Here is an 11,758-nt window from a genome sequence, read left to right as displayed (position 1 = left end):
AAACTCGTCGAGTTTTATGGTCTGGACAGTTTCAGCTTTGAAAAAACAATTTTGCATCAAGTATAAGTGAAAACAAGCCTAGGCTCTGATACCACTGTTGGGTTTTGAGCATTCTAACACTCCTAAGTGTACATGCAACCCTAAATACCTTGGATCTATGTTTTCTCTATTATACATGCAAATATGAACTTTCCAAGGTATTCATCCTAACTAGCATAATAACATTGATTCATATGAATATATCAAGTTAGAATTACATACCTCTTTTGATGTAGAATGACTTCATGAAGCTTGAGTGCCTAGTTCCCCAAGTGTGACACCTCAAATGGTTCACACAACACCAAATACACTTGGAATAACTTGAGAGAATTGGAACACTTCATCAAATCGGCTAGCCCTTTCTATCACACATAGTCGCCGATTTTCTCCAAGAATAAGATCATTATATAGTTAGGGTTACACCATGTAAACCCTAATTGTCATGGCCTTTCATTTCCATGATCCATGGGTACAAATACACCATGGAGCATCCATGGAGCATCTTATGGGTTTTAGCCCAACTTGACAATCCATGGAGCATTAGCCCACTATATAAGTATGGATGATTTACACAATCAACCCATATATTTAATTAGTCTTCTTTTGATCACTTAATTAATACTAGATTAATTCTTGATCAATACTAATTAAATAATCTTATTAATATATTATAACTTATAATATATTAACAAACCTTAAGTGTTATTTCTCTCATTATAGTCTATCCAAATACATGATGTCATGCAACCCAAATGGACCATGCCGGGTCGGGTCAAGTCTTACCAATTATAGTTATGGACTTAGACATTAATTCAACAGCTTCACCTCCCTGTCCATGATTTCGACTGGTTCTTCGATGAACAGGAGATTCTCGTTGATTTCGATTTCTTCTAATGGAATGACGAGAGTTTCTTCGGATAAGCATTTCTTTAAATTGGATACATGGAACACGGGGTGTACACGGCTGAGCTCAGCGGGTAGCTGCAGTCTATAAGCCACTGGACCGATTCGGGCAAGAATCTCGCAGGGTCCAATGTATCGAGGGTTTAGCTTTCCCCGTTTCCCAAAACGAATCACCCCTTTCCAAGGAGAGACCTTTAATAACACCCTATCACCAACTCTGAATTCCAAGGGCTTTCGCCGCTTATCGGCTTAGCTCTTTTGTCTGTCTCGTGATGATTGCAGTCGGGCTCTGATTTGAATTATCTTCTCGGTCGTCTCGCGTATGATTTCTGGTCCCGTTAGTGCATTGTCTGATGTTTGTCCTTTTGCTAACTGAGTGTCCCCTACCTCTGCCCAACACAACTGTGATCTACATTTACACCCATACAATGCCTCGAAAGGAGCGACTTTGATGCTTGAGTGATAACTGTTATTGTACGAGAATTCGATCAAAGGCAAGTGGATATCCCACGACTTTCCAAAGTCTATCACACATGCGCGAAGCATATCTTCAAGGGTTTGAATGGTTCATTCGCTTTGACCATCCATTTGTGGGTGGTAGGCAGTGCTCATGTCAAGTTGTGTTCCCATAGCTTTCTGAAGGGATTGCCAAAAGCGTGAAGTAAACCTACTATCTCTATCTGAGATGATAGATATTGGCACTCCGTGGAGTCTCACGATTTCCTGGATATAGGTCCTTGTCAGACGTTCCATCTTGTATGATTCTTTTATTGGCAGGAAATGAGCGGATTTTGTCAATCTATCAACTATTACCCATATGGTATCCAAACCATCAGTCGTCTTGGGTAGCTTGGTCACAAAGTCCATAGTAATCCTTTCCCATTTCCACTCGAGAATTACTGGTTGCTGTAGTAATCCCGAGGGCTTTTGATATTCCACTTTTACTTTAGCACATGTGAGGCACTTGCTAACGTAAGTGGCAATCTCTGCCTTCATGTTAGGCCACCAATAATGTTGCTTGACATCCAAGTACATTTTATCTGAACCCGAATGGATGGAGTATCGTGTCTTGTGGGCTTCATTCATGACCACTTCTCTGAATCCCCCAAGTTTAGGGACCCAAATGCAGTTCATGAAGTAATATGCTCCGTCCTCCTTCACTTCGAAATTCTTTTCCATTCCACGTAGCGCTTCGCTCGTCCTGTTTTCTGCCTTCATGGCATCCGACTGGGCTGCTCTGATTTGCGAGGTCAGGTGGGATTGGATGGTTATGGAGAGAGTCTTAAATGGACGATTCGAGTAATCCTTCCGACTCAAGGCATCAGCTACTACGTTAGCTTTACCTGGGTGGTACTTGATTTCGCACTCGTAATCGTTCAGCAATTCAACCCATCTTCGTTGCCTCATGTTTAACTCCTTTTGATTTAAGATGTGCTGGAGACTCTTGTGGTCGGTGAAAATGGTGCACTTGGTACCATAAAGGTAGTGCCTCCAAATTTTCAGGGCGAAGACCACAGCTCCTAATTCCAGGTCATGGGTGGTATAATTCACTTCATGTGTCTTTAGTTGTCGGGACGCATAAGCTATCACCTTTCCACGCTGCATGAGTACACAGCCCAAACCCTGATTCGACGCATCACAGTAAACTATAAAGTCCTCTGTTCCTTCCGGTAGTGATAGCATCAGCGCACTGCAGAGTGCTTGCTTCAGAGTTCGGAATGCAGCTTCTTGTTTATCTGTCCATTCAAAAGGTACGCCCTTTTGTGTAAGCGAGGTAAGTGGCTTGGCTGTTTTGGAAAAGTTCTGAATGAATCTCCTGTAGTAGCCTGCGAGGCCTAAAAATTGGCGAATTTCTATGGGTGTTGTTGGGATCGCCCATCCTTCAATGGCTTTGACCTTAGAAGGATCCACATGTATCCCTTCTTAACTAACAACATGACCTAAAAAGTTCACACTACGGAGCCAAAACTCACACTTAGAGAGTTTTGCGTATAACTTTTCGGTTCACAAGGTTTCCAGGATTTGTCGGAGATGTCGGCCATGTTCTTCTTCGCTTCGAGAATAGACGAGGATATCGTCGATGAAAACGATGACAAAGTTGTGAAGGAATGGTCGGCAGATTCGATTCATTAGGTCCATGAATGCGGCAGGGGCATTCGTTAGAACGAAGAGCATTACGACAAATTCATAATGTCCGTAACGAGTTCGGAAGGCGGTTTTGGGGATATCCTCCTCCCGGACTTTGAGTTGGTGGTATCCAGATCGCAGATCTATCTTAGAGAAGTAACTTGCTCCTTGGAGCTGGTCGAATAGATCGTCGATTCGTGGAAATGAATAACGGTTTTTGATAGTGAGCTTGTTAAGTTCCCTATAGTCAATACACATCCTAAAGGTACCGTCTTTCTTCTTAACAAAGAGAACCGGAGCTCCCCAAGGTGAGAAGCTGGGTCGGATGAATCCTTTGTCCAAAAGCTCGCTGAATTGACTGGACAACTCTTGCATCTCCGCAGGAGCCAATCTGTAGGGCGATTTGGCGATGGGAGTAGCTCCTGGCACTAGATCGATTCGGAACTCGACTTGTCTTTCTGGGGGTATCCCTGGAAGATCCTCCGGAAAGACATCCGGGAAATCGCAAGCCACAGGGATGTTTCGAATATTGATCTCTTCTTTGGACTTATCCACTATATGAGCTAGAAACGTCAAGTCCTTCTTTCGTAAATACTTCTGTGCCTTAATGCACAAGATAATACGAAGGTTCGTGCTGGGTTTGTCTCCGTATATAATTAGGGTTTCGTGATTTGGGAGGCGAAGGCGAACGACCTTCTCGTGACACATAATTTCAGCATGGTGGGGGCTTAACCAATCCATGCCGATAATCACATCAAAACTCCTAATGGAAACAAACATTAAGTTTATTTGAAAGACGTGATGGTTCAAGGTCAGGGTACATCCGATGTAGATTTCCCCAGTGGATTCTGTTTTCTCATTAGCCATTTCCACCGTAAAGGTTTCATTAAGCTTCTGGGGTTGTTGTTTTAACAAGTGTTTGAATTTATTACTCACAAAACTTCGTTCTGCCCCAGTATCAAATATGATGAATGCATAAGTGTGGTTTAGGAGAAACGTACCGGTAACAACAGCGGGATCCTGAACCGCTTCTCCTTGACCCATAGCTAGCACCCTTCCTGTTCCTCCGTTCCCAGGGTTGTTGATGTTGGGGCAGTTTCAACGGATATGCCCAGTCTTTCCACATCCATAGCAGGTGGGGCTTGATCCTGCATTATTGCCGCTGTTGTTGGTGTTGCTGTTGTTGCGGTTGTTGTTGTTGTTGTTTCCTTGTTGTTGGCTCTGGGGAGGATAGGTCCTGCAATACCTTGCCGTGTGACCCTTCCGATTGCAACTGGTACAATGCATCTCCCTGCATTCACCATTATGATGGAGACTGCACTTGTTGCACTTTGGGAGATTCCCAGAATACTGCCTAGGGGCACTTGGATTAGCTGAAGCTGGAGCATGTGGTGTGGAGGGTACTTGGGTGGTTGCAGCATTGACTGTCACTGTTTGTTGCTTCATTGACGACTCTGAGCCTTGTCGCCCTTTTCTTTTGTTGTTCTTTCCTTTCTTGTTGTCACTCTCCTTCTTGCTCTCACTTTCCACTGGCTTCTCGCCCTTCTTGTTGTTGTGATCGTATAGTTTCTTGGCCAACCTCTTGGCACTGTCGAATGTTTCAGGGTTTGCAGCTATTACATTTCCTTGAATTGGGGAGGTTAATCCCCAGATGAATCGTTCGATTTTCTTTCCCTCTGAAGTAATCATGCCAGGGCACAACAATGACAGCTCGCTAAACCTTGATATGTATGCATCTATGTCGGAGTTTCGGACGGTGACATTCCATAACTCTTGCTCCATTTTCTGAATTTCGCCTTGCGGGCAGTACTCAGCCATCAGCATTTCTTTCAACTCCGCCCACAGCATAGCGTTGGCTACGGGGAGAGTCATGGCCTCTACATGTCCATTCCACCAAGTGAGAGCTTGGTCAACGAATGTGCATGCGGCGAACTTCACTTTCACCTCCTCGGGGCATTCACATATCTCAAATACTGATTCCACCTTTTCCATCCATCTCTTTAGGGTTATCATTCCACCCGTGCCACTAAAGGTTCATGGCTTGGCGTTGGTGAAGTCCTTGTAGGAGCATGTCTTGGTAGGTCCTTGATTTATTCCGTTGTTCGAACTTCCAGCCCCTTGTCCATTGACTCCACCATTGTTCCCTTGGTGGATTTGCGCCATGGCTGCGGTAACCGCAGCAGATACAGCTGCTTGGAATGCAGCTGAGTTGACTTCGGGTGGGGTTGGTCCAGGGTTTCCACAGGTTGGTCGTTAGGGCATCTTTCTATCATGGAACGGAAAGATGTTGAGCGCCTATGATTTTTGTGAGATTGTGGTCCTAAAAACTAGGTGTATTGTGTATACTTAAGTGGTTCCGCATGTTAACATACAATCATAACAGATAACAACATCACAATAGAACACATAAAATTTTTCCATTAATATTATCCGCATTTTTGTTACATGAAAATTTGCTCGAAGGAGCACACATTAGTGGTGCAAGTTCGGCAGCGTAACGGCTCTATGAGTAGTGTAATCACTTAAACATAGAGTCGATGGTACATAGCATAGGTCACATAAGCATAATACTATGGATAGATATGACTAGTCCTAGTCGTGGGGGGATGAGCCAGGGGGTGGTGCTGAAGAAGTGGACGCTCCCTGAAGGTGAGCCACCTGTCGTTCCACGTCTCGGAGGCGAGTCTCCCATCTCACCTGTCTCATGTGGAACTCTCGGATAACCTCTCGCGTCTCCTGTTCTGCACGCTCAACTCTAACCCGCATCTGGTGCATCTGATCGACGGTGCTCTGAGCTAGGTCGCCAGTGTTCCGCAATCGTCTCACCATGACCGGAAGCGCGCGATCAGCTGGTCCTCCCTCACTCAAGTCGTAGAACTTGCGTGACATGCCAAATGGAGGTTGCTGTCCCTGCTGTCTGCTCCACCTCCAAAGGTCGATACCCCAGGGGGGTGTAGGGCCAATCGGGCCCATCCGGTGAGCGGGCACCCTAGTCGGGTAAGGGGGGTTGATGACTTCGGACTCTGTGTCCGAATCATCATCATCGCTAGGTTCCTCCTCGAAGTCCTCTTCGGCTTCTTCTTCTTCCAGGACCTCCAATGGCTCGGCAGGTCCGCCCTCGACTTCCGCCTCAGGTTCCTCTTCAGACCCTTCCTCAGGGTCTTCTTCAGGTTCCTCCTCCAGCTATCCGTTATTTCCCTGATTAGGGAAATACGAATCTCCGGGGTGATGGAAGCCGACCATACTGTCTGCGAGAGTATATAAATGTACTAACATTATTCCTAAGATGTTTTAATTATTATGTAATTTGAGTTGATGTTCTTTTCTTGGTAACAAAGGGGTATGTTTTTAGGTCTACCGACCATCGAGGTTTTCACCGGGGTATGTAATAGTTGTACTTCGGAGAAAATGTAGTTGATCAGGCTACATCCACCCCTTACTACAACTAAGAACAGTCCCGACTTAACCAAGATGTCAGCATTATTTTATTTGATTTGGTATTATGTTCTTTTTCCTATATCGCACAAGTAAAGATGTTTTATCGTTGTGTTTTATTTTGTTTTGTTCAGAGTTCTTTTAGTCCCTCTTTGGTTTATAGTTGCATATCAATGTGTGGTTAGATATGTCAGTTCACTATAAACAGAGCTCTGATACCAACCTGTCACACCCCCGAAACCAGACGACGGAAACGTCCGAGGGCTCGCGTGACTTAAATTGAATATCATCACAATGAATATACATGAATCATAATATAAACATCACCATGCATCAATACATTACAACTGATATTGTTCACATCCAGTACATTGTTTTAAATATTACACATCCATAACCCTAAATTGTTTGAGAGTTTTCAAAACATAATATCCTAACATACTTGATATTACCCTTCAGCTTACCTGTTACCTGAGAATACAAGTTATTTTGAAAAACGTCAACATATGAAATGTTGGTGAGTTCATAATCAAGGTTGTGATAAAAATGATTTGTGTAGTTTGTAAAACCCAGAAAATCCGATATTTTCTGAAAGGCAATAGTTTATCAAAGTGTGAAGATCCATAAGTTGATGCATGAATGATTTCAAAACGTGTATATAAAAAGGAGTTTTGTATTATAGTTATAGAAATTACAAGCGAGTGGTGTTGATTTCCTCGAAAAACCCGATGTTTTCCGATAACGCGACATATACTTGTTTACGAATTGCTACACCGCCACAACAAATGATTTTTGATTACTCTTCCTTGATTACTCGGGTGGTGTCGGATATTATCAAATTTTTGTGAGTCGTTGTAACCATGCATGGTAATGACTGGTTATAACTACCAACTACGAACGACCCATAGAGGTGTCGTCCGTTATTACTCACTTAATCCAAACCACCTTGATTACTATTGATTAACGACCTGAATTTGTTTACTTTGATTACGCATAAGCCTAGCAAACGAGGAGAAGAGGAATACAAAGTCCTGCTACTTCCGTGAGTTATTTTAGGCTGTTGGGTATACGAAGGACACGATGGCCCATTTCGCATTTGATTACTTGGACCTTACTAGCAATGCTAATGGGCCACTAAGGCCCAATGACACTTAAAAGCCATTGAAGGTCCCTTTAATATGGAATTGGGTCATAGAAGGCCCAATAACATTGGTTACCATTATCCCTTGGGCCCAACGGTCATGTTAATGGATCACAAAGGTCCAACTAGCATGATTGGAACTTTCAAGCCCAAAGTTTGAATGTTTACTTGTTTTAGGTATTGCATAATTGTTGGAAGGTTTGATTGAACGATTGTTATTTTTGGATCGGCACGAGACCGTTCGGTTGTTTATAATGATGTTTTTTTTAAAATATAGGTATATTCTTCATTATGTTTTCGTAAGTTGTAAATTGGTATTCTTTTGACTCAAATATCTTAAAATAAAATAATTGGTTCAAAATATTGGTTTGACCTTTTCAGCCCTTCTTTAATACAAATAACAATTTTAGTTCTTTATACAAAAGAAAAGACATTTTAAACCCTTAGACCATTTTCTTGACACTTTTGAATCACAGACTTGTTCAAATGATATTTTTAGCTCAAAACTTATTCTTTGGCAGTTTCAGACCTTCCAGCAAAGTGTTTTTCGGTTAAAGTCCAAACTTTTTGCAATTTTTACAACTTTGGCCCAAAATCCAAAAACTTTACATTTTTGATCCTTTTTGGAAAAGAAAAGCATTTTAACCCTTGAAATAGTTTTGTTTAACTTTTTATCCCCTGTTTTGAAGAATTTACCATTTCAGCCCTTTGAAAGTCATGATTTTCGCAACTTTGGGCTTAATGGGCCGAAAAGCCCAAAAATTAGCCCATTAAGCTAATATTTACATTTCAAGTCCTTTGAAGAGCATAATATTCATAAAAACATTTGTTTTAACTGATTTGACTCTTTTGACCCTTAAGAAAACCGTGAATGGCAATTTTTAACTCAACTTTTGTTTATTTGACAAATTTAAGCCCAAAAATTAGTTTTATGTTACAATATGTTTATCATAATCTTGGAGGGTAATTTTCTTGACTTGTTTAGTGTAATATACCTTAGTTCTTGTTTGTTTTCTTACTCATGCAATAGATCTCGAGTTTTCTTCCCTTTTTGTTTACATATTCAACACATAAGCACATAAAATCACACATACATGCATAAAATCATACATAGCATACACATACACATAGATCTACACATTTTACTTGTATTCTCCCCCATAAAACTTATGAAAACCGAAAAGAGAGGGGTATGAACTCACCTTGAGTTTGTGGATTCGGTTTAGAAGAAAAATGGAAGAAGTTTGATGCAAATCTCGGCCTAACAAGCTTCTTGGTGGATCTTTGGCTTAGATGTGTTCTAAGATGCAAGATCACGAGTTTGAATAGATTTAGAAGAGATTTTTTTTTGATGAAATGAAGTAGCTAGATCATGAATTTAAGCATCAACTTACCTTAGATGATGACTCTTAGGGAGAATCCTACTTGAAAGCTCCTAGATCTCGAAATGTTTGATGAAGAAGAAGGAAGAGTGTTCTTTGAGAGTGTTTGAGTGAATTGTGTGTGTGTGTGTGTGTCTTTCCCTTTGTGGTTCTCGGCCAAAGAAGAAAAGAGAGAGGAGAAGAGAGTGTGAAGTGATGGATGCTTGGAAATATGGGAAGGGTGCATGGATACCCCATGTACAATTGTGAGGTGGCAAGTAAAAAGTCAACTCTTCCCCCCATTTGTGTAGTTGGGCCGAGAGAAGGGGAAGGAAGAAAATAAATTGTGCTTTTTGTGCTTAAGTCCAAGATATGGGCCCAATTTACATCATAGTATGAGTCTTATGGCCTTTTTAAGTTAATTAGATTTGTTATGGCCCCCTTAGGGTATTTTATTTCATTCTGGGCCCATTATGGCCCAAAATATTAAAATAAATGAAAGTGGGTCCAATTAGAGTCCATATAGGAGTTCTAAGCCCAAAATAGTCAAATTGGAAGCTTATTGGTCCATTAGGCCCAAATAAGAAAACCCTAATCCAAAATGGACTTAAACCGGGGTTTCTAGGGTTTCCAATTCTTTGTTGACTATTTGCAGTGCTTGTATAAAGTGTTTGATGGAAGTTTGTTGTTATTGAATAAGCATCATACATGCTTTCACATTTTTGGTTCACAAATGTTATCATTGTTGTTGTTACAAAGCATCAAAATTCCTAGTTGTGACAGTGGGTCAGAAATCTCAACGCAAACCCCTTTGCTTCTTGTCGGGTTCGTGTTAGGTTATGGATTGAGTTGAGAATTGCCACCCCGGGCTAGGTTAATGTGTTAATAACATTTGTTGTGTGCTCGTAAGCACAAATCTAGACCAACAGATGGAATAGAATCAATGGTCATGATCTAAGAGTCTATGATATCATAATAAGGTAACATGTACCATATAATCATACAAATTTCAGCATAAGGGCATTTTGGCCAATTAATCTATATTAAAAAAGATTTTTTTTGGATTTTAAGGGATAATTAATTCCCTTATTTTTAAAAATCTGAATATTTTAAATTAATTCAAATTTAAAAATCCGATTTTATTCTCTCAGAATGACAGAATGCCAACCATAAACTAGTAAATATAATTTTGATTTTATTTTTGCAGAGTACATTTCCAGTGTAGATATTTTTGATAATTAACCTGATTTAAGAATTCTACGTATTCTTCATATACATCCAAGTCAGAATGAGGGTCTATGATTTAATCTTAATATACACCCTAACTTAAATAGAAATTCATACATATTTTTACAGACTAATAGCCTTATACATTTTAATATAGTTATACATATTCTAACAAAATATCATCAAAAATGAATAAATTCTTAAAAAATAGCATTCTTGAATATACAATTATTGAACAAATACACTTGATCTTCTACAATGGTCCAAATAATCCACTTGATTCCAACTATTCTTATGAAAATGTGATGTATTATCGTAAGAATGTAATTCTTCGCAAATATACTTGCTGTTGAACTCGATTCCAAATCTTTCTCTTGTATGATCAATACTGAATTCCTTCTTCAAGCCATTCTGAAAGAATAACATGCATTACTCGTTAGTATTACCAGTTAAGCTAATATACTTGCTGTTAACAAACATTCTCAAAGACATTCTAACAGAATGCATTCATACAAATAAATTATGACAGAATACATTACAAGATGCACTTAAATCATAGTCTTTTCTTCTATATGTATAAACATTCTACATCACTGAATGTATAAATGCATTCTGTCAGAATTACAAGCAACACATGTTTTATGTAATATTTATATTCTCATAGAATGAACAAATGTTTGCATTCTGATATGAAAAAAAAATCCCGGCTTAACCATTTTCATGCAACCGACCCCTTAAATTGTAGGTGTGAAATCCATAACTACAGAAAATCAAAATTTTTGCGAATGCAAAAATCACAACCTAATTATGAGATACCAAAGAAAAATAATATAACCCCATCATAATGCAAAAACCTGTTCATTCTATGAGAATATAAATATTACATAAAAGATGTGTTGCTAGTAATTCTGACAGAATGCTATTGGAATCCAGTTGCTTTAAATATTCAACAATATTGACCAATTAAAACCCTTTCTTTGACTTTATTTCAATGCATACGATTCATTCTGGATCACAAAAACCAACATATCATCAATTTGACTAAGAACCAAATTGAAACCATGTGCTTTGACTTTTCATTTGAATGTGAATTAGATGAACTAAAATAGACGATGCAAAGACAAATTTAGTACAACCAGATATGGAGAACAAATGAAGAAATTAGGGCTGATAAAGGTCGAATGATCAATAACGTATCAAATAATTTGGCTGGATAAAAAAAGAAATATGCTATATCATAGGAGATTACACTTTGGGCTTGAATTTCATAAGAAATCAAGACTTAATGAAGACCGTAGACTATTTCTTCAAAAATGATTCCAAAATTTTGAAAAACTCACCAATCATAAGATCTTGAATACATCGTGTCTCGCATCGAACAAGTGGCAGAGGTTGCCGGATTAGGATGTCGTCGAAGTAGGATGTCGACGGAGTGACAGAGGTTAGAGGAAACATTCCCGATGGGGGATAATGTCGTCTTCTTGAATATGAACGATCGATATTGTTGCCATTGAAGAAAATAATG

Source organism: Lactuca virosa, chromosome 7 (genome assembly GCF_052849685.1).
Source record: "Lactuca virosa cultivar CGN04683 chromosome 7, Lactuca_virosa_CGN04683_v6, whole genome shotgun sequence".
Lineage (NCBI taxonomy): Eukaryota > Viridiplantae > Streptophyta > Magnoliopsida > Asterales > Asteraceae > Lactuca > Lactuca virosa.
The sequence above is the reverse complement of the archived record's forward strand: the minus strand, read 5'-3'. Positions refer to the sequence as shown.